Raw genomic sequence first — 23,104 nt, 5'->3', positions numbered from 1 at the left:
GATGCTTGAAATTCAGGTGAAAAGATCATACATTATTTTCACAGTTGCCCTGTTACACTTTGCTGCAAGGTCAGTTGCTCCTCTCTTTCTGCCTGTCTGCCCAAACTTTGAGGTCTTCAATGATCTTGGTTTGAGTACTGAGGTGTCACCCCACATTTTGTAATACCATATGAAAATACCAGTTCTCCATCTCTCTTTAGGAAGGCTGATTTTTTTTAGACTAATATCTTCTTGAGAAATCACATGGAGAAGCCAACAGAGAACACTACACTATTTTGAGGAAGATATAATTACCTGGTTGTTTTGAAATAAAAACAATTCATTTGAAAAGAAGTATCTGTCAAAGTTGATGAATTACCTGTGAGCAGGAAACTTTATCAAAAAGGGACACATTCCATTTAGAAAAGACACTTGTTTATTTGGGAAACAAACTGACTCTGGAAGGATCAACAGAGCAGCGACCTGAATCAATCTTGCCACACTACTTAAAAAGCCACCCATTATTTCAGAAAACTTATGATATTTCTTCCTCCAGCTTCTAAGTCCAACAACCCACTATGGAGGGGAAACCTGATTTTCTGGGCATATCATTTGCTAAGCAAATGTCAGTCCTCAGGTTTATCAATAAAATCTTTTGCTGCTTTTAGGGACATGTTGGCCTAAAGGCAGACCATCTCCTGTGTATCTGGAGTAAAATGGCATATCTAACTCCCTCTAAGACTTTAGGCAGATGTGATTCTCACATTTGCATAAATATGTTATATTCTAGTAGTCCCTGTAAAAATCTTTCTGGAAGATATATCTGTGTTTTAGTGCCAATGAGGTGGTTTGTGTTAGTGCCAGTTTTGAGAAAGGTAGGACACTCAACAGCAAATACAGATGGTGTCTGCACTTCTTTATTCTCAACAAAAAAGACCAGGACAGGACTACAACATGTCTTTGCAGCAAAAGTAATTTATGTAAGCCCCTGGATTGTGTTTTGCATTAACCCTTTCTTTTTTCCTTCTTTCTTTACCTTAAAAACACTATGACCGAATTAACAAAATCTGTGTGGGAGCTTACATTTCAGCCAAAATCCTCAGGCAGTACTAAATCTGCTTATGCAGGAGACAGATGTGTCCCCCTTGTCTCTAAACTCTTGTCCTAGAAAGTGCAGATGAGAACCCAAATCAGGTGTCCCAAATCTTCTCCATTTTGCCTCTGACTGTTGCTTATCTAAATTAAATTTCAACCTCTAGTTAGAAATATTCTCTCAAGGATGCAGCAGAGGGTCTGAAGGCAGGGAGTGGATGGAGCAGTTGTGGGGGGGCAAGGCTCACAGTGAAGACCCTCCACTTCTTGCCACACCCACAGCTCAGGTCCTCTGACCCTGCACAGAGGATGTGGGCAGAGGAGCACTCCTACCAAATCACAGAAGCAAAAAACAAACTATGTAGAGGGCTGTTTTCAGTTTAGGACCTGACAAGTTTAACTGTTGAACTGTGATCCCCTGGGTCATGGTGCCTTCAGTTTAGCTCTTCATCTTTAGGTCCAGAGTCCTCACTTATCAAATTTTCTCTCTATATTGCTGCAGCAAAGAATTCAGATAAAGTTACACTTTTCAGTGCAGGACCTTCTGAACTTGTTAACTTGTCATTTTAATCACTCTGACAACCAGTGTATTGGAGAGCTGCTGTGATGACCTCTATTCTGCCCCTGTTGCATGAATTAACCTACTTACTCAATCACCAAAACACATGTAAATCATTAGGGCTTGACTATTAAATTACAAGAACTATGATATGCTAGTTAGGACATTTTTTTTTTTCCTTTTTCTACTCTGCTCTTGGGATAATTCACTGGATTATTGTGTCCAGCTCTAAATGCCCCAACATAAGGTTGTGGACCTGTTGAAGTGTGTCCAGAGGAGGCTCACAAAGATGATCAGAGGACTGGAGCAATTCTCTTGTGAAGGCAGACTGAGACAGTTTGGGTTGGAAAAAGCCTGGAAAAGAGGACTCTAAGGTGACCACAGAGCAGCTTTCCAGTACATAAAGAAGGATGCTGGAGAAAGAAAGCTGGGGAGCGACTTTTGACAAGGGCATGTAGTAATAGAACAAGGGGGAATGGCCTTAAACTGAAAGAGGGTAGGTATAAATTAGAAGAAATCTAATGTAAATAAGAAATAAATTAGGATGAAATCCTTTACAGTGTGAGTGGTGAGGCCCAGGCACAGGTTGTCCAGAGAAGTTGTGGATGCCTCATCCCTGGAGCTGTTCAATGCCAGATTGGATGGGACTCTGAGCAACCTGAGCTAGTGGATCATGTTCTTGCCCATGGTGGCAGAAATTAGAATTTGATCATCTTTAAGGTCCCTTTCAATCCAAACCATTCTGTGGTTCTCTGATTCTGTGATTTCAGCTCAAAACCTGTTCATTTAATTTCAACACATAGAAATGTGTTTGCATTTCTTTCAAGAAGTAAATCTAAACAGAAATAAATTGCCTTTAATTAAATGCAGCTTGCAAGAGCTGACAGCTCCTGGAAGTGTCTCTCAGCTCTTGCTCAAATTTTCCTGACTCTGGCAACCCCCTGCTCAGCTCATTCTAGTGTGCAGCCCCCAGAAATTACAGTAGCCACCTCTGTTGTTGCTGCTGTCATTACTGTCACTGCTGTTGCCCTTCACCTATCTGATATATATACTCATATATATATAAATATATATATAATTACATACATATATATCGTATTTATATACTAAAGGATTTGTACTAGTTTAGTCTTCTGTGTGCACAGACTTCCAGCTGCACATCCTGAGTGAACACAGCCTTGCTATTTCTGTGAACAGTACTGAGAAGGCGTTGGTACCTCCTGCAATCTTCCTAGGGTGTCTTGTCTGTTTTGTAGCTTTTAAGCTTTCAGCTCTTTTACAGAGAATTTTTTAATTGTCTTGTCATTGATGGGAATGACCTTAGCAGTAGCTAGAGTAAACGGATGAGTGTCCTGCATCTGCGGGTGAATTGTATTTGCAGACCTGCTGTAGCCCTTTCTGGTCTAAAATAAAACAGACATCTGTTTTCAATGTTGCTTATATCTGCTACAAAATGCAAACAAATAACAGATTGAAATGAATCAACACAGGACATTTTCAGTGCAGTTAGCACATTTTATAGTCTACTGAAAACTAATTTTTTGTGGATACATTTCTCATAGAAACTGTAGCTAAATTGATGCAATGGGGCAAAATTGCACATTTGTTGCACATTTTGTAAAGTCCCCAGGTGAAATTCTGTATCAGACAAGAAAGATGGAGAAAGCTATAGAATTAAAAACCTTTCAAAAACCTGAAAACCCAAAGTTGTCTTTTCATGATTCAGAATAGAAACACCAAGAAGGACTACAGCTGAAAGAGGTATTTTATGTAAATATGTCTAGGTCAACATAGGAACAGATTGGTGTCACTCGATTGTATACTACAGGAACATGAAATGTGCAAATAGTTCTAGTTATTATGTGATTAATCACACACTTAAGGTTTTATTGACTTATAACACTAATAAAACACTCCAATATGGAATCGTCCTTGTTTTAATAACATGTTTAAATTATTTCACTGCACTGCTATTTGAGAAGCTGTGGTAAACAAGACAATACTCAGAAAAGTTTATTGACATTTGGGATAACACACTTGTTTAGCTAATGGGACATCTTAGAAAACTGAAATACACCTAATGGAGACTTCAGAGTAAACATGTTAAATCAAATAAAATCTGTATCTGAGACTTAAATAGGAACATTATTTTCAGACTTTTGGTTGTGTTTTCTGTTAGATATATTCTTGTTTCTCCATAAAGTTGAAAATCTTATGTAAATGGCTATATACATTTTTGCACATTAGATTTGTATAATCCTAGTTGAAAGTGAGTGTTACTGTGCTATGATAAGATATCAGAAAGTAGACTTATGTTACAGAAAGTTTGGGGAACACTTTTGTAAATAAGTGCAATATTTTTATATTAATAATATTTTCTATTATTTTGCCGATGTCAATAAGCTTTGATTAAAAACATGGCAGAAGAAGTTAGATTGTGAAAAGCTGTCTTCTTTTGCAAAAGCACAGTGAAGTGACCTCCTCCTTGTGGCCTGGTTTACTGCACTAGTTCAGGATGTGCCTTACACCGAAGCCAGCAATCCCACCAAAGCCAGAGAGAACTAGACCACATGCTGAAAATAGTCAGTCTTAAGTCTGGAGTCAGAAAGGCTTCAGCTGCTGAAGAATTACTTTGGGAAGCTGTAGCCATTTAAGGTGCAAGACTCAGGACACTTGGAAGCCATTTTCAAATAAACTTTTCCTGGCTATATTACAAGTTATTTTGGTATTCCTTTAAAATAATTTGTAGTATTAGGAAACAATTTTGAGTTATTCAAACAGAGGTCAGATGGAATTACTTTTGTTGTCACGAGTATTCAGTAAGCAATTATTTCCTTATCTTTTCAAAAACTTAGCAAAAACTTTTCAAGATATTGTTTTAAATATTTGCATTGCAAAGTAGTGAACTCTTGAAACAACCTTGCCAATAGCTGTCTCATACTGTAAATCACGAGTCCTGGCCTGGGAGGGTAAAAGGAAAGACAGTCAGTAGAGTATGGGACTAATGTCAGAGGTCAACTCTACTTCTGGCCATCAAACACTAGTGCAGTTGTCAAAAATGTGTAAATGCAAAGTAAATGCAACAGGGAAGAGTTTGTAAAAGACCTGTTGCTCCTATAGAATTTGAGCCACAGTTGAATTCTCTGTTGAACAGTGTGTGGTTTTTACCAATATTTCTGTTTCTCCTTTCACCTCCTCCTCCTTTCAGCTTCATTGATGTGTAGACTTTAGGTGAGTGATCTTTGAGGGAAATGAGATACTAGGCTGGAAACAAAAGGCCCACAGGAATCTGATGTACTCTTGACCTTCTGTTAAGGTTGTTTAAATTGGCACCATAAATAAGTGAAGAGTTCATGGTAATGCTTTTCATCCAAAAAACAGGGTTTGAAATGGGTCTGCAGGGAAGTAAATTGTTCTCTCTTTAGCCATTTACTTTCCTTTTTTTCTGTTCACTTGCACCTTGTTTTATTCCTGTTTTTTTTTTTTTTTTGGCACTCACACTCAGTTGTTACCCAAAACTGCCCTTGGGGCTGACTGAAGGGGTATGTTCCTGTGTCCTTCCCACTCTTCCTCACAAGTGCTTTACCACTTGAGGCTTCAGGGGCTGCCCCCACTCTGAAACTGCTTCTGACCATTTTAAGTTAGTTTGAAGTAGTATGTTAAACAGACTGCATCACAAGTATAAATTTAATTATTTTTGCTCCAGAAAGAAAACATATAAGGCCTATTTTCATTCTTTGCTTTCCTCTACGGCAAATAAAATCGAACTTTACCAATAAGGGTTAAAATTTTATCATGGAAGTCCTGCCAACTACTCATACAGCCTCCACTGTAAAGACTGGTAATGATTGTAAAGTGGAAAAAACTCCAATGGGCTTATAAAAATCTATCTAGTGCCACAATGTTCAAGATTGTGAATGCAGGTGTTTTGGAGCATCCTTGTCAAATTAGAGACTCTCCAAATGTGCTTATTATCAGAGGGTATTTGTCTGTAACACATTACTGGACATTTTTATAATTTGCCCACTTCAGAAAGTCTCAGCATTTAAAGATAGTTTGTCCTACTAGTAGAAAGACATAAACAATCTGATATATGAACAGCAGCTCAAGGAGCAATAACATTTGTTTCCTTTTTCACAGGTAAGAATACAACCTAAAAGGAAAATACCTGATACGAATCTGGAGAGCTGTAGCAGTTCTTGCAATTTTCTCAGGACTGAGGAGGAAATGTAAGTTTTAATGGTGGCTACCAGCTATCAGAATTGTACAAAAGCATATTTCCAAATACAGTCATCTGTCCCTGTGAGGGTTGGCTGGTGGCTGTGGATGGCCAAAATTTTTCTCATGGGTAATTTTTTAGTTCTGACAGTTCTTGTTTTACTGTGAATTGCATAATATTTTCCTTCTTCGTGCTTAGAGGTCTAGGAAATTATAGCAACAGCAGGGTCTCTGTTTCACAAATCCTTATGAGACCCAGCCAAGGTGTACAGAAAGACCCAATCTTTATTTTTAGAATCTCACAAATTTTAAACAAATCTCTTAATATTTAGAGAATTCTGCAGCTTCCTCATTATTAATTCGAGTTGCTGGACTTCTTCATTTTATTAATTTGTATGTCTGTGCTCCTTCATTTTATTTCTTCATTCTAGCTTGGGTTATTGTCCCTTTCAATTTATAATTACAGTCAACCCACAGCTGTCTTATGCTCTGATCATGTCCTCTACTCAGCTCTGGTGAGGCTTGTCTGGAGTGCTGTGTCCAGTTCTGGGCTCCTCAGGCAAGATAGACATGGAGCTCCTGGAGCTCCTAGAGCAGTGGAGGACAACAAAGATGATTAAGAGACTGCAGCATGTCTCTTACAAGGAAAGAGAGCTGAGCCTATTCCACCTCGAGCAGAGATGACTGAGAGGGGACCTCATCAATGATTGTCAATCTCTGAAGGGAGGTTTTCAAGAGGATGGATCCAGGCTCTGCTTGGTGGTTCTGAGCAATAGGACTTGAGGCAATGGACAGAAACTGATGCACAGGAAGTTCTACCTGAATAGGAGGAAGAACCTCTTTTCTATATGAGTGAATGAGTGAGCACTGGGATAGACTTTCCAGAGAGTTTGTGAATTCCTCACTGGACATATTCAGGAATTGAATGGACTTGATGCCACGTGCTCTGGGATGGCCCTGCTGGAGAAGGAAGGTTGGAACAGATGACCCACTGTGGTGCCTTCCAATCTGTTCTGTTTGTAATTCTGTGTTAAGAAGCTGTAATGGAAAATCCATACTTGCTAGTGGTGATCTTATTTTAGTTTTGGAGACAGATACTGCAACAGGTCAGCATATACGCTGTGCACTTAACAGTTAGAGAACAGCCTTTGTGGGACACGTAAGTCTGAGAAGCACATAGGTTATGGTAAAACATACAGTTGGCTGTTATTAAGTCAGTTAAAAAGTCCTTGACCTTGACATTTGTATCCTGAGCTGAACGCGGGCAAATATTATTTATTTTCCATTGGAATTTCCATCACTAGCAGTCAGCTAGGGGAACACAACTTAACTGAATTCATTTAATTAAATGCAGATTCATACCTAACATTTTGTCTTTCTGAAACTCCCCAGCTTGCCTCTGCCTATAGGCTAAGTGCAGGTGAGGTGATGCACTGTCCAAGAAGTCTCATGTATCATTGTGGGAGTCTCCAGGCAGGGATTTCAGAGAGTCCTGATGTTTAACGCAGGTGAGTAGAGACCATCTTCATGTACGTTTGGCATGCTGGGCAGAGAGCCTGGCCAGCCAGCGATATCCTGCAGGAATGCACATGACTTTAGGTCTGTAGAACCTGGTCCTGCAGATGCAGGAAAAACAGTTTAGGATTATCTCTGTTCATAGTTAAGAGAACTGGGATATCCCTTCTGTGTAGTCCAAGGTAACCAACAATACTGGTCCCACATGCTCAGGTGTGACTGGTGCTCACATCAGGTACAAGAATTCAAAGCCTAATACAGGACCTTTGAGCAGAGACTCCTCTCATCATTCAGACACTGACAGTTCAAGAGCTACAATTCTTCATGAGAACATCTTATGCAAAAAATTCTGGTAAATCAAATCAGGGTTTGCTTGTTTTCTTGCTTTTTAACACTCTGTGTGCAAGAGGTTTGGATTGGCTGCAAAGTCCTATTCCTCCCTGTACTTTGTAACCTGGGATGCATAATCTCTACACAGATTTAACGAAAATGATAATGCATTGTGTGTTAAAGAGGCAAATCCTCCTAAAGTCTGTGCACTATTTAATACTTTGTACCTCAATATTAATGACCCCAAATAATGTATTGTACATTATACGCCTATTACAAAAGCATCTTTTTAAATACCTCTTTATTGTGGGTGTCATTAAATGTTATTAGTGAGGGCTTTTCCTTCTCTACATTTATATTGTACTAAGTGAATTGTTACAACATGAAAAGTTAAAAAAAATTTACACAGTCGACAAGAATTTGTTTTTTCAAGATATGTTAAATTGTTCAGCTCAGTGCTTCTGAAGCACTGTAGATTACCTGGGTCTCATAAAGTCTTCTATACAACACTTCAAAGATCAAATAAGTTCTCAGACAATCTTCTTGCTCTGTCTGATCTCCCCCTCTTCCATCTTCTCATTGAAGGACCCTGACTTCAAGGAGCAACAGAGCAGACCCAGACAGTTTTCTGTCTGGAAGTACTTGAATTACTTAGGCAATTTGCCTAAGTGAGTGGCTTACCCTCATGATGATGTGTTTTCATGTAGAGAGTGAAATGAGAGGGCTTAAGGAGCATGTTATACATTAAATGTATGAAGGTCAAAGCCATCATCCTCAGGGCTGCAGAGTGCTCCCTAATTGTAGTGAGTCTGTATTAAAAACACATTAAAGAAGTATCTTCTGTCTGGCGAACACTACAGAACTGTTAAACTTTTCTAGTGGTTTGTTTTATTGATTTTTATTGGCAGAAATACAAGAAAACAAAATTATATTGCTTTTGAACTTTGTTTCACAGACTTTACCCACTGTTGGTTATTTAAGAGATTCTCAAACCTAAATAAAATTAGAGTGTGAATTATGTCATGCTGTCAAAAACAGGGCATCTTTCTCTATTTTGAAAATGTCCCTAAGAACCTGCCATGGCTTACAGATCTTTTAGTAGGACTTCAGCTAACAGACAAGAATTATGCTGTATGAAAAACTTAAACCCACATTTCTACATAAGGGATAAAAGTTTTGAAATTAACTATGGATACCTATGTCAACCAAATAAATGGCTGTCTTAATTGTCAGCCATTTTCTTAGCCATCCTAAACACCTGCAACTTCAAATCTGGGAGAGTTCCTAGCTTAAATGTCATCTGATTGCTTTTAAACAGGTGCTTAAATGCAGACATAAGAATGCTTAAAGATCAACAGCCACATCTACAAACTTTTTGACCCTTTTTGAACGGGGTGAAAGAAAGCACAGTGAGTCTTGCCTCAGAGGAGCAGTGCATGGAAAAACCACAGCTCAGAACCTCAGTCTCTTGATTTTGCATTTCTTGAGATGTTCTTGATGATATGCTACCTTTTCAAACCATATTTACAGCTAGGCACACTGTTTCGGATAGGTTTAGCCATGCTTCACTGAAGCGATGGGTCCAGATTATTTATTTTTTATACAAGTAATCCTGAAGTTCTAAGCAGACAGGGAGAGAGATGCTATATCTGCTGTGACTGGTCAGAAAGATTGGATTGGAATAGGCTTTCTGTAGCAGCTAGGTCCTAAATATCTCCAGCTTTTTCTGCTCTGTCCATCTGAAAGATATGGATAATTTCTGATAAAGATAAATAAGGGTTGTCCCAACTTTATCCGTACATTTTTCTATCCACAGATTTCAGATACTAGCTTGTCTGCAAGTTATTGCTGTCATTTTTAAAACATGTGAACAGCTAAAGCTTTTTCAAACTGGCATACAATCTGTTCTGGCTGATGTGGTGTAAAAGGTGTTGTGGAGAGGACAATTTTTTTATTTTTAAAAATTATGTTTCAGTAGATTTTCCTTGGAAATACCTAGACCCATATACCTAAGGGACAAAACATGACTTCCAGTAAAGGATGACATGCCAGACCCATTAAATCTTTTGTTTCTATGGGACTTCTGCTATACCCCTCAAAATAATTTTAAAGCTCTGTGAAGCTGTTCAGTCTAAGACTGGCTTTTCTTTGCTGTCTATAGGTGGCAATGGCATGCTTTGGACAATGTTATCACTTGTAATCAAGTCTTCAATACAAATAGTCCTGCAACTATTCAGTTCAGTGGAATGGGACTGAAATACAATACATGACAGAGGCTGTTTCTTTATCTACTTGGCTCTTTTCTTAAAAGCAAGGGCACATCCTTGGCTGCCCTTCCATAATTCTGCACTATACAATAGCAGTGATGCACAAACCTGTCATTAAAAAGGCAGCTTATGCAGTCATCTTTCCTGGCAGCAGACAGAAAACATGATAGATTTGTGTTGCTTTTTGTTTCAGCTTTCCATGGAAGGGCCATTTCCGGATGATCAGAAATCAGAAATCAGGCAGTATGCACCAGTCTTTTCTGTTGACGTGGTTCATTGAAGAGCCTGTGGCCTTCAGAAACTGGAAGGATTGAAGAACATAGAGCCATTTCATGTCCTTCAAGATGCCTGAAAGGGGCACTTTGAAGAGCCAAAACAAATTTCATTACCCAGACTCTAAGTTGTCTTATAATACACAGAGTTTTCTTGCCCAGAAAGAAGTCACATTTATATTTATATTTATATTTTCAAGTGTGTAAGATGGGCACAAAATAGAGAAGAGCCTAAACAGAGCACACAGCATCTACCATGTAGAATTTGAGTTAAGACAAATTACAAAGAAAATACCTCAAAACCATTTTCACAGAAGTCAATGCAGTGGAAATAACTATGGGTTAAGATATGTTCCAGCTCTTTCTAGAATGCTGACCACAGCAGGATAGTGGTGACAGCCTAAATTACAAGAGGGCCAAAATGGTTAGTCAAAAGTCACAGGGGATTACTTAATTAAATCAATCTTGAAATGTTGGCATGGTTTGGAGTGATTGCAGCTTTCTTTCTAATTTCCTGCCAGGCTGACATGAGACAATGTGAGCCTCTGAAGCATAGTTTCTAAAAAGTTTTATTAGCAAATGTACAGATATTTTTGTTGTATGGTTCTTCCTACGTGCTCTTTAGAGAGTATGCAGACTTAAAAATGAAAATTACCTATTCTACTTCAAAGATTTTGAAAGAATATTACATAACAGACCATCAAAAGAGAACTTTATGTTTCTGTTTTCAGGAAGCAGTAATAAAATATTTCCATAGCAGAGCCTTTCCTCAATTTTAATTTGATGTCAGTATTTCAGAAATGGTTTATCTAGTAGTTATGTCTCAATGACAATGATGCTGTCTCCCAGAAAGCATGGGAAAAATACTGGCAGTTTCACAAGTGTTTTAACACAATGCTTCCTCTCTTCACAGAAGAAAAATGTGAGCAATTAAATAGGTGCCTGCACCTTCCCTATGGGACATGCAACAGGGACATAGTTGGAAAGTGGATGTGGAGAAAAAGCTCTGAGAGATGAAAATGGGGCTCCTGGCAAATGTGTAGGTGTTACCCTATTGACTTACAGCCATAGTTTGAGAGTGGACTTGCACAAAGAAGCCTGTTGAAACAGGCCTCTGCTACTATTTTGTGTCTCTGAGTGCAACATCACTGACTCCCTTGTGACAGAAAATTGCTGAGACTATAATTTGTATGTTCAACACCTACAAAGAATTGACTGAAAAGTGCAGCAGGGGCCTGAATCTGTGCTATTGTGCCAGCTGTAAGTGTTTACCCCATACACTTACATACTAAGTTGCTTGCAAAAGTCACAAATACAATAAAAGTTAAAATAATGAATGCTGATTCATCGTGGTTCATCCTGACTGAATTGGAGCAAGAATATGCAGTTACTTCTTAAATTAAACCTTTTGAGCTTAGAGAGCTACTCTATGAGTCTGAAACTACCACTTAGAGCTTCATTGAAAAAATCTAAATAATGACATTATCAGCAGCTAAAATCTAAATAATGACCTTATCAGCAGCAAGGCAAACAAAACTGAAGGAAACATGACTGAGGAGCCCATCTAAGAATGAAGACAGGTCACTGTGGGCCTTGGAGCCATGGGAATAGAACCAGACTGAACTTCACATTTCCATTTTATTCGCCTGGTCTGGGGACAAAGCTCAATTTCTGACTGAGGAAACCAGGCACTGAAGATCGCATGTATTGCTAAGTCAAAGATTTGAGACCGATCAGAAGGTTTTCTGTGTCCCAAGGCTGATGTTTTAAATAGGAGTTTGCTAACAGCAGGTGCTGAACATCAGTATTTGCACCTGTATTACAGAAAAAGCAACTCCTTAGAGAGATATAGAAACCATAGGTGAGTTTTCACTGTCATAATCTAAAAATATTTACGTGAAGATGTGTTACATTGTCTACTTAGAGAAGACAAATATTGTGAGGACTTGAAGCCATAAGTTATTGCAAGTACTGACAAGACAAAGAAAACAGCCTCTTATTTTGTTTTCTTTGGATCTTAGCTAATGTCTGAGTTATGGTTGCATATTTCCCTATTTGTTTATTTGTTTTTTTTTTAATTCCAAATTTACCACCCATTCAAATAAGTAAACAATAAAATTTCTCTATGATGAGCCCTAGCTGTGTATAAAAAGATAGACAGCTGTTACCAAGGATTTTTTATCAGACCATAAGGTTGTATTGCATGAAGTACCATAGAGGATTTGCCTTAGATGACAGATTTGCAATTAATGATCAACAGGCTGGAAGAGAAAACATATCAACAAACTTGCAACATGCAACTGGGAGGTACTGCTACATAATAGAGGGTGGAGATAAGATGAAAATGAAAGCAGAAGGATAAAAACAACTCAAAAAAAAACCCTTGCCTGGATAATTTGAAGAAATTAGTTCTATAAAAAGAGAGGTTGGAGTATACAAAAGTGCAAGGCAGCATCATCAATACAGGAGAGAGATGGAACAGTTACATAGTATAGCAGAAATGGTATAGGCATTAGGGTAGATGGAAAGTCAAATGTGAGTCAGTAAAGCTGTGCTGTTGTGAGCAAGGCACACATCACAAAAAAGAGTTTTCATAGACCTAAGACAAAACATACAAAATAATTCTTCTATTCCACACAGCTTTAATCAGGGCACTGTGTCTCATTTGCACATGACACTTCCAGAAAACTGTGGACTAATTAAAATGAGGCAATAAGAGAAACAAAAATGTTCAGAGCTTTCAAAAAATTTGAAATGTGAGAACTTGAAAGAAATTGAGATTTTCAGCTTCAAAAGAGATAGGGTGAATGCAGGGCCATGGTAGGTCTTAAAAAATACTAAATGGTCCTGCAAAGCCTTTTGTTTTTCTTTGTCTGATAACAGTGACAGAGTGGCATAAACTCTTTGAAAAGGTTGCACTATCTTTGTCTAGCCATGAGTTTTTAAGATTAGATAAGAATGGGTGCCTATCCTGCTTTGGGTCAAGTGCATGTAGAAGATGTGTTCTTGAGAGCTTCTTCAGGTCTATTTTTTAACACACATAGACAGTTTGGAATATGAAGCTGTGATCTCATGGGAAGGGAGAGAAATATGCATTTTTCTTCCTAGCACTTGGGAGCTGGATGTACAGTTCTTTTGCATTCCTTTCACATCCCAGCCTCCTTGTTTTGATGATCTGGATTACTGTTAGGCATGAAAAAACTTGGTTTTGTACCCTCACTAAAATTGCTCAGACTGAAATACAGGGAAAATACAGTGTAGGTCATAGAAAAATTCCACTCTTTTGCAAAAAAGAATGTTTATAAATTACCAGCATAGGAATTTGGAGCAATACAGCGTGAGAACATATTAAGCTTCTGCTGAGTGTTCTTAGAACTGTTAGATCAAAAACACTGATCCTAGAAAATAAAGGCCTTAAAGACAAGAGAAAATTAATTGTTAGGACTTTTATAAATGGAGGAGTACTTTGTGATACAGTTATTTATGCTATCTCCATGTAAACAGTTACAAATGAAAAGCATGAATATAGATACAGATTTAGTAAGGGAAGCTACAATGACTAGATATGTGAATCTATTGTAAACTCCTGTCCCATGATTCTGAGAGATACAGTTGTATGATTTATTTAGAGAGAGCAAAGTTTTATTCTGAGATTAATAAATATAAATAAATATTAAAGAATATTTAGCTTCACTATGTGGCTCTGGGATTTGAGAGCTCTCTTTATATTAATTCTGTGTTTTTATTTAGAGATAGTAGGTAGATGTGTACCATGTTACTTTGGTCACAAAGTCCTGTCCTTTACCTGTCATTTTTCTTGCTTCCTCTCAGCAAGCTCTTTTCATGCCCAAGTCACTTTAGTATTCCCTTTAGGCAGGTGAGCTTGGCAAGTCTTGCTAAAAGTAGTGAAGAGTGGAGGTTAAGAAATGTTCCGGTTCTTCCTCTTTCCAGAGCCTGCTACATCTATGGTTTGTTTCTCTTCAGGTCAGAGAACTGTCAGGAGCTTGGTATCCATGACCACAGAACAGGCTTGAAACAACTTTTTTGTGTTTCTGCTAACCTCTTTAGGGTAGTAAGAACACTAAAAGGGAAAAGAGAGGTCTCAAATCCCAGAGCCACATAGTAAAGCTACAATATTCTTGCAGTGTGCATCCTGCCCCATACTTTTCCCCTGGAAAAGACTGGTACATTTTCAGGGTCCATTTCCCTTTTAAATAAGCTACTGATGAAGCCAGGGCTCATGCCATGTAAGAACAGCTCCAGAATAATATCTGTAATGAATTAAGGTATGACAAGGCTTCTGTTTGCATAACACCTTAGCACTCACTTAGGACTTTTGAAGCTTCTGCTTCCTAGAATTATCAACCCAGACCACTTTGTGTGTCTTGGATATATTTTTGTTAAAACTGCATAATTTAATTAAAATTAGATATATTTTCAGATTATCCACTCATGTTAGTTCAGTGAGACCAAGAAAGTGTTATCTAAAAGATGTTTGTTTGATGCAATTTTTGGTTGAAGGCAAGATATGAACAACATCCTTAGTGAAACTTTACAGACATCTCTGCTTTCATTTCTATGACAAGAGCTTTAGATACCTTGTCTCTCAGAGAAAACTACAAGCAAAAAAATGGTATTTACATTTTCTGCCCAGAAAATAAAAGAACACATGCTGTTATAATTTCCAAATGAAGGATGAGTATTGGGACCTCATTCATTATGTCACCACTTCTATTAATCTTGTTCTTCCTAGCATTAGGCTGGAAATATCTATCGTAATTTAGGGTATGTATATGTTTCCACTAGCATAAGTTGTAGTCAGTATTCATTATTTTTCATTGCTCCTGTTAGCAGTTTCCAAAACACGAGTTTTGCACTGGACACACTGCACTAAAAGCATGCAGGTGTCAGTAAAGAAACTCAGTGTTCCTCCGGAGTTCAGTGCTGCCTCTGTACTTCAGTCTTCAGTGAGGTCTTTAACCCAGAGTGGATATACAAGGTGCATCCCAAACCACAGAAAGAAATCTCTCATGTGTGAGCAGGTAGAGCTCTGGCCCAGGTACAGTGGGAGCCGTTGGAGAAATAAACTCAAGGCAAAAACAGAAGTGAAGACATCATGTCTGGTCACTCTGACCCTCTGGTGCTGACTGCTCTGATGAAAGAAATAACAAAAGGCATTCCTAGCACAAGAAGAATAATCAGAAGATTGTGTTTCTAAAGAAGACCGAGACAAATAGGTTGGTGTAGAAAATTTTGTATGAACATAGTGGCATATAGCTATACTGGTAACCTAGTGTAATAAACTGGCTTTGCTTTGCTGTCATAGTGGAGTCCATGTCAGTCAATCCTCATAGGGAACTGTCAAAATCTACAAACTTTTCTGAGTTGTACCATTCTTTGGGCTAAATGCAAACAATCTCATGCAAATGCATGAGATCTCTGTCAGCTGAAATTGTATCTCTCAATGAATTTCACCAGGAAGTCTTATACACTCTAGCTTTCTCATCTGATTCCTGTTGATTACCTATCTTCAAATAAAGCTCCTCAGCAGGTTCTAGAGTAATCCTCATTTACCTCTATTCCAGACATTTTCAATTTTTCCTATGAGGGTGCCAAACAAATTCAAGCATGATATTAGGGCATGAGGGGACATGCCTTGTTGATAAACAATCACAGAATATAGCTTCAGGGTGGCTGGTAGATTTTCCTGTGTTTGTCTATGAATGCTGCTGTGGGAGGGGACTTGGGAAACTGTCCCCCCGAACTACCCTGGGAGGTGACAAATGTGTAGTTCCCCGCCTCCCCTGTTGTCAATCTTTTGTTATCCCTTCCCCTTATCCTTGTCAATCAGTATGTCGGTCATCCCTCGGTTCTAGAAAGTTCTTTGTTCTTTGTATCCCCATTGGTTCCTTCCCTGAAGCCACTCCTTCCCCTTACCCTCATTGGTTGTAACCCTGTCACTCGATCCTGACTCTGCCCCGGAAGCCTTCCCTCATTGGACATTTCCCACCTGGACCCTCCCTCTCTTGTCCCAGTTATAATCCCCACTCCGCCCCCTGTTCGGCGCTCTCAGAGCGAGCTCCCTTCCGGAGAGGTTGTCTTCCCTTTGCTCCCTGACCTACTTTTCCTCAATAAACCCTCTTGGAAACAACGCCACCTGTGAGTCGTCCCGCCTTCAGAGAGGAGGATTTCATTAAGTTATCTGGCTCCTGAGGACTCGGCTCTCTGACAAGCAGAGTGGTCAGGGACCCAGGGGTCCTCAACTGGCGCCCGAACAGGGACGGCCCCTCTCAGGAGTCAGCTGCAGAGCGTCTCCTCGCCTCCATCGGATCTGTGATCCGGCTGTCCGAGGACTGAAAGCGCCGTTCTTCACCAGTGCCACAAGTGGCTGCTCTTCGTTGAGGAAGATCATCTACCTCGTGGGCTGCAGACACCTCGTCCTTGTTCGACGGCGAGTTTGGGAGCAGACTCCGAACAGGACAAGACCTGCAGCGCCTCCTCTCCCCCTCAGAGGCTCCTTTCTTTTTGACAGCGGTCTTCTCTTTGGTGAGTTTCTGGTGCCCTGTCTGGCACCCGACCCTGTCTCTTTTCTTTCTTTTCTCTCTTTGTCTCTTTGGGGATCCTTTTTTGCAGTGATAATGGGCAATCGCCTGTCTCCTGCTCGGTGGGATTTTTATCTCCATGTTAAATCCTCCCTTGTTTTGGGCAACATTTCTTTTAATAAGAGGGAACTTAAAGACTTTGTTAATTTTATTTTTGACAACTTCCCTGACACCTCCAGGGATGATTTTTCTTCTCTCGTTTTTTGGGGAAATGTTAGGAAACTGTTATATGCGTTACAAGTCAAGGGGAATTGTTCTGTGGGGCGTTTTTTTCCACTTTTTCATTCAATTTACACTTTATTTAAACAAAAGGGTGAGAGTTGGGTCCCTGGTTCTCCTAACCCTCATTCCGCCCCCCCCACTCCTAACCTGGTTTCCCCTAAGGGTGGGTCGGGCAGCAGATCCTGCCATAACCAGGCACAGGGCTGCTACCGTCTCCCTGCTGCTCCCCGCCCCACTCTGTCCTCTCCTCGTCCTGGGACTGGCCATCCCAGTGCGAATCTTTCCGCTCCCCAAAACCCTCAAACCCCTGTTCCCAGTGTAAAACCATGTTGTTCAATACCTGATTTATGCCATCACTACACAAAATGGCGCCGGCCACATGGCCGAGCAGCCCTCCACCGAAGGACAAAATGGCGCCTCCTCTCCACCTCCTCACTCCCTTTGGGCCCCTGCCAGTCCCCCTCAGGCTCCACCTCCGTCGGGTGCCGCCCCTGCGTCGGGTCCCGCCCCTACCACCGCGTCGATTGTTACGTCGTCGGGACCCGCCCCTCCAGCCCCCATGGCCACACCCCTGGGTGGGCCCCCGGTGGGAGGGAACCCCCTGCAGGAAGGCCACGCCCCTGTGGGAGGGAACCCCCTGCCGGAAGGCCACACCCCGGTGGGTGAGCCTGGCCACGCCTCCCCTCAGGCCTCTTCTGGTTCCCACTCTACCAGAACCGGAAGTCGGCCTGGCCGGAAGCAGGCCATCTTAGCCTGCCGGGCTTCACGCCACTGAAGCCCACCGGCCAAGGGGAAGGTCCGAGCCCTTGCCCGTCCTGCCTCATCCTCCGATGAGGATGAGGACAGCGACAGCCCCCGGCCCACACCTAGGCCGGGAGGTGGGTGGGCCCGGATCAGGGCAGAGGCAATTAAGGATAGGGACTTGGAGTTCGCAAAAGATCTGGGGCCATTCGCGGCACCAGTAGTGAGGACCAGGGGACAGCAGCCACACTGGGAGCAACTTCCATATGTGGAGGTTAAAGAACTAAGGAAGGCCACCAAAGACTATGGATGGGACTCTCCCTTCTTTAAAAATGTATTAGACCTTCCTTTCTCAGGCCATACATTGGTCCAACATGACATAAAATACATCGCTAAGTCCCTGCTCACTCCCACCGAACTTCTATTATGGGACATTCAGTGGAAAAAGCTTCTCAAGCCTCTCTTGAAAAAGCATAATTTAGCGGAGGCAATTGGAGAAGGAGAGGAAGCCATAGAAGCCCTGGCGGGGGAGGGGGAGTTCAGTCAGCCGGAGAGACCAAATACTGCTACCTGTAGAGGTTCTAGATGACATCAAGGAGGCTGGCCGAGCTGCATTGTTGAAAATCCCCGATGGGAAAACCCCCCTCCAGAATTTTTCAGCTATCACCCAGGGCCCAGAGGAATCCTTTATAAAATTCGTGGACCGGCTGAGGGAGGCCATCGACCGGCAAATAGACCATCCTGCAGTGAGGGAGGAGCTCCTAAGGAAGATGGCCATGACCAATGCGACGGCCGAGACAAAGAAGGTATTGAGGACTTTACCTCAGGACCCCGAGCCCACCATCGCACAAATGGTGGAAGCCTGCACAAAAGCCACTTCGACCGAGACTACCGTCGCCCTTGCAGTGAGTAAGGGGATCGGGGAGGCGATGCTAACGATGAATACCATCCGGTGCTTCGGGTGTGGCCAGATGGGCCACATTCAAGCCAACTGCCCACACTGGCTCCCAGAGCAACCACATTACCCGTATGCTCCCTCCCCAAGACCAATATCCAGAAACCCGATGCCCTACCATCGGCAGGCGGGAAATGGGCCACGGAGCGCGGGGAGGGGCCACACGAGGACAACAAGTGGCCCCTCACAGCGTCCAGGCCTCCCCACCATCCGGGAGGACCAGTGGCCCAGCGGACAGTTCCGGAGGTTTGGCGGAGCCACGACAATGGGCTCCGCCTCCTCCGGAGAACCCGCAATCTAGATCCAGACACTCGCCAGGTCCTCAAAAGCTCTATCACCGTGACTCTCCAGGATGAGGACCTGGTGAGAGTTCCCGCTGGGTTCCTGGAGCCCCCTTACAACAACCGTGAGGTGACGGTGTTAATACTCGGAGACTGCAGGCTCACACCGGACCGTGTTACTGTCATCCCAGAAGTGGTGTGCTTTCAGCCGGGGTCCGAGGTCACCATCTCGGTCGTTTGCCATCAACCACCTTGTACCATCACCAAGGGGCTCCCCTTCGCCGCCATGTACCTCCTCGACGTGGCCGACCTCACCGACCCACCAACCCAGGATTATTTCTCCGGACATGACTCCGAGGAAGACAGTTTTGTCTTCCTCACACAAAACGTTTGCAAACCTAGACCCATGATTGAGACTGTCTTGTCGCTTCAGGGAAAATCCTTCAAACTGGACCTGATGGCGGACACCGGGGCGGACGTCACCATCATTCCCCGGTCAAAGTGGCCCCGCGACTGGGAGTTGGTGCCCCCTTGTGGCACAATCTCTGGAGTGGGAGGAGCTGTCAATTCCATGCGCAGCAAACGCCTGTTAAGTGTGGAGGGCCCTGAGGGACAGATTGCCACCATTCGGCCTTTTGTTGTTTCGTCTAACATCATGCTATTAGGCAGGGACGTTTTGTCCCAATGGGGTGCCCGCCTTGATATCCCTAGCCCTGTGTGGGATTTTTAGTGTGGGCCACTGCGGAGCACACCTCCCCACCGCTGAATTGGAAGACCGATGTTCCGATGTGGGTGGACCAGTGGCCCCTTGTGGAGGAGAAATTAAAGGCGCTCAATGAATTAGTAGAGGAGCAGGTCCGCCTGGGGCATTTAATACCTTCCACCAGCCCCTGGAACACTCCTGTCTTTGTTATAGGCAAAGACAGGTGGTGCCTGCTCCAAGACCTGCGCAGGGTCAATGAGGTGATCGAGGACATGGGCCCCCTGCAGCCTGGCCTTCCCTCACCCTCCATGCTTCCCTGGGATTGGCAGCTCACAGTCATTGACATCAAGGACTGCTTTTTCAACATCCCATTGTATCCCGGAGACGCCCCCAGATTCGCGTTCTCCGTCCCTTCCATCAATTGGGCGGAGCCCTATAAGAGGTACCAATGGACCACTTTGCCCCAGGGAATGAAAAATTCCCTGGTGCTCTGTCAAATTTTTGTGGCCCAAGTGCTTTCACCCATCAGGAAGCTGTTCCCTGAAGTGATCATACTACACTACATAGACGATGTTCTGATCTGTGCCGAAACACAAACCTATCTGCAGGTAACACTTTCCAAGACTATTAAAGCCATTAAAGCTGCAGGATTTGAGATCGCAGAGGAAAAGATTCAGCTGTCAGCGCCGTGGAAGTATTTAGGCTTTCACATCACGGGAAGGACCGTCGCGCCCCAGTCTGTCATCATCAAAGACGACCCACGGACCATGCGGGATCTCCAGTAGATCTGCGGTACCATCACGTGGATCCGACCTCTCCTGGGACTCACCATGGAGGAGCTGGTGCCGCTCTTCAACCTGCTACAGGGAGATGGCGACCTAGCTTCTCCACGCGAGCTAACACCTGCCGCCAAGGGAGCCCTGGAGAGAGTCGCTGAGGCCATCAGATCCCGTCAGGCCCACTGTGTGGATCGGCTCCTTCCCGTCACCCTTGCCATCCTGGGTAAGTGCCCAAACTTCCACGGTCTGCTTTTTCAATGGGACGCTGGGAGGAAGGACCCACTCCTTATCATCGAGTGGCTGTTCCTTCCGCACCAGCCAGCCCAAACGATCTCAACTCCTGCAGAATTAATGGCCAAGATAATAATAAAGGCCAGACAACGCCTCCGGACCCTCGCAGGGTGTGACCCAGCGTGCATTTATCTACCTCTTAATTTGGAACAACTGGAATCTCTGCTTCAAACAAACGAAAATCTGCAGATCTCATTAGACAGTTACCCGGGACAGATTTCCATTCATTACCCCAAACATAAGATATTCAAAGACACGTTATATTTAGCCCCAAAATCATTTAAAAATAAAACACCTATTAAGGGTGCTCTCACAGTGTTCACCGATGGGTCGGGAAAATCCCACAAATTGGCGATCACGTGGAAGGACCCAGAGAGTCAGAAGTGGGAGTCTGACATCCAACTGGTTGAGGGTTCCCCCCAGATCACAGAACTTGCTGTGGTCGTGAGAGCATTCAAAAAATTTCAGCAACCTTTCAATCTGGTAACTGATTCGGCGTATGTTGCTGGGGTAGCAGAGCGGGCAGAACACGCCCTGCTCAAAGAAGTTCAAAACAAACAGTTATTCGACTTGCTCACAGAATTAATCTGGCTGATCTCCCACCGAGAGCAACTCTATTACATTATGCACGTCTGGGCTCACACAGACCTGCTAGGAGCTATCGCAGAGGGGAACCGGATTGCCGACCACCTTGCTATGACATCCTATTATTCTGCACCTGCACTTTCGTCAACCCTACCAGACATTTTTGCACAGGCAAGGCTCAGCCATGCATTTTTCCATCAAAACGCACCTGCCCTTGCCTGACAGTTTAAAATCTCAAAGGAACAAGCTAAAGCCATACTAGCCACATGCCCAAGGTCTCAGTCCTTTGCCCTTCCACTGCTGGCCACGGGGATAAACCCCCGAGGACTGGGAGCATTGGAGCTGTGGCAAACAGACATTACTCATTATAATCCTTTTGGCCGCCTGAAATATCTGCATGTGTCCATAGACACATTTTCTGGGGCCGTGTTTGCGTCGCTCCACACTGGAGAGAAGACAAAAGATATTATCAAGCATCTATTTATGGCATTTGACACATTGGGAGTCCCGAAAGCTATCAAAACGGACAATGGGCCCGGATTCACTTCTGCAAAATTTGCACATTTTCTACAACAATGGGGAATTGCCCATTCTACCGGCATTCCCCATAACCCCACAGGACAAGCTATAGTGGAACGCTCCCACAAAGAACTAAAAAGGCTGCTAGAACAACAGCACGATTCGGCTCTGGCCATGACACCAGTTGAAAGACTATGTAAAGCACTTTATGTTCTTAACTTCTTAAATTGTTCTGACCGGGAGCCGAATCCCCCTGCGCTCAGGCACTTCTACAATAACACGAGAGCATTTCTAAAGAAGCGTCCACCAGTCGTCATCAGGGACCCAGAATTGAAATCCATCTCAGGGCCGTACCCTCTGATAACGTGGGGGAGAGGGTACGCTTGTGTTTCCACAGCCCAAGGTCCGAAATGGATTCCCGGAAAGTATGTCAAGCCTTATCTAGACAACACTAGTACGGACCCCCCAGCGAGGATCAACCCAGCGACCCCACCACAATCACCACCAGATGACTCAGTGGCGTGGCGAGGCGATGGAGAAAAAAGAAGAGGACCGGAAGACAGCCCAACATCGTCTCCCGGGTCCTCATCACCAGGACATACCTACCCCCACTGGACTCAACAACTCCCGACACCCCATCCCCTCCTGTACTGTTCCCTCTACCCTCATACCTAACCCGTCATCCCTTTTCCCCTCTGCCCTAAAACTTATTTTTATTTTAACCCAAGGGGGGAGCTGGGGGAGGGGAGGGAAACAAATGTCTGTTGTTAATACTGTTTTGTTTACTTTTTAGTACTAGGATGGCTGCCAGAACATCATTCACCCGAAAAGAACAGCAGAGGATATCCCACTGCGCCCAGCTGATTGCAGCCACACTTCCCATCCTCCTGTGGCTGCACGTGGCAGATGGCTGGGTGGTACCACAGCTGCAAGAAAATGTCTGGATCACACTGGCAAAGTCCTTGCAGCAGGATAACCTATGTCTGGCCATGGGCAACATGGACAATCCCCTGTCCACTTGCCTGGTGGGGGTCCCCTTGGTAGCTGATGATTGGCTGGTAGCCAACTCCGACCTGCTCCAGACCACGGGTAGGAGACCTAACCCGGTCGATACTTGGGATGAGTGGACTACAATTCTGCCTAACAGCAAAGAGGAACCCCAAGAATTGGACTTACTGGGGTCCTCCACAGCTA

The sequence above is a fragment of the Lonchura striata genome, chromosome Z, assembly GCF_046129695.1.
Source record: "Lonchura striata isolate bLonStr1 chromosome Z, bLonStr1.mat, whole genome shotgun sequence".
Classification (NCBI taxonomy): Eukaryota; Metazoa; Chordata; class Aves; order Passeriformes; family Estrildidae; genus Lonchura; species Lonchura striata.
Note: the sequence above shows the minus strand (reverse complement) of the source record.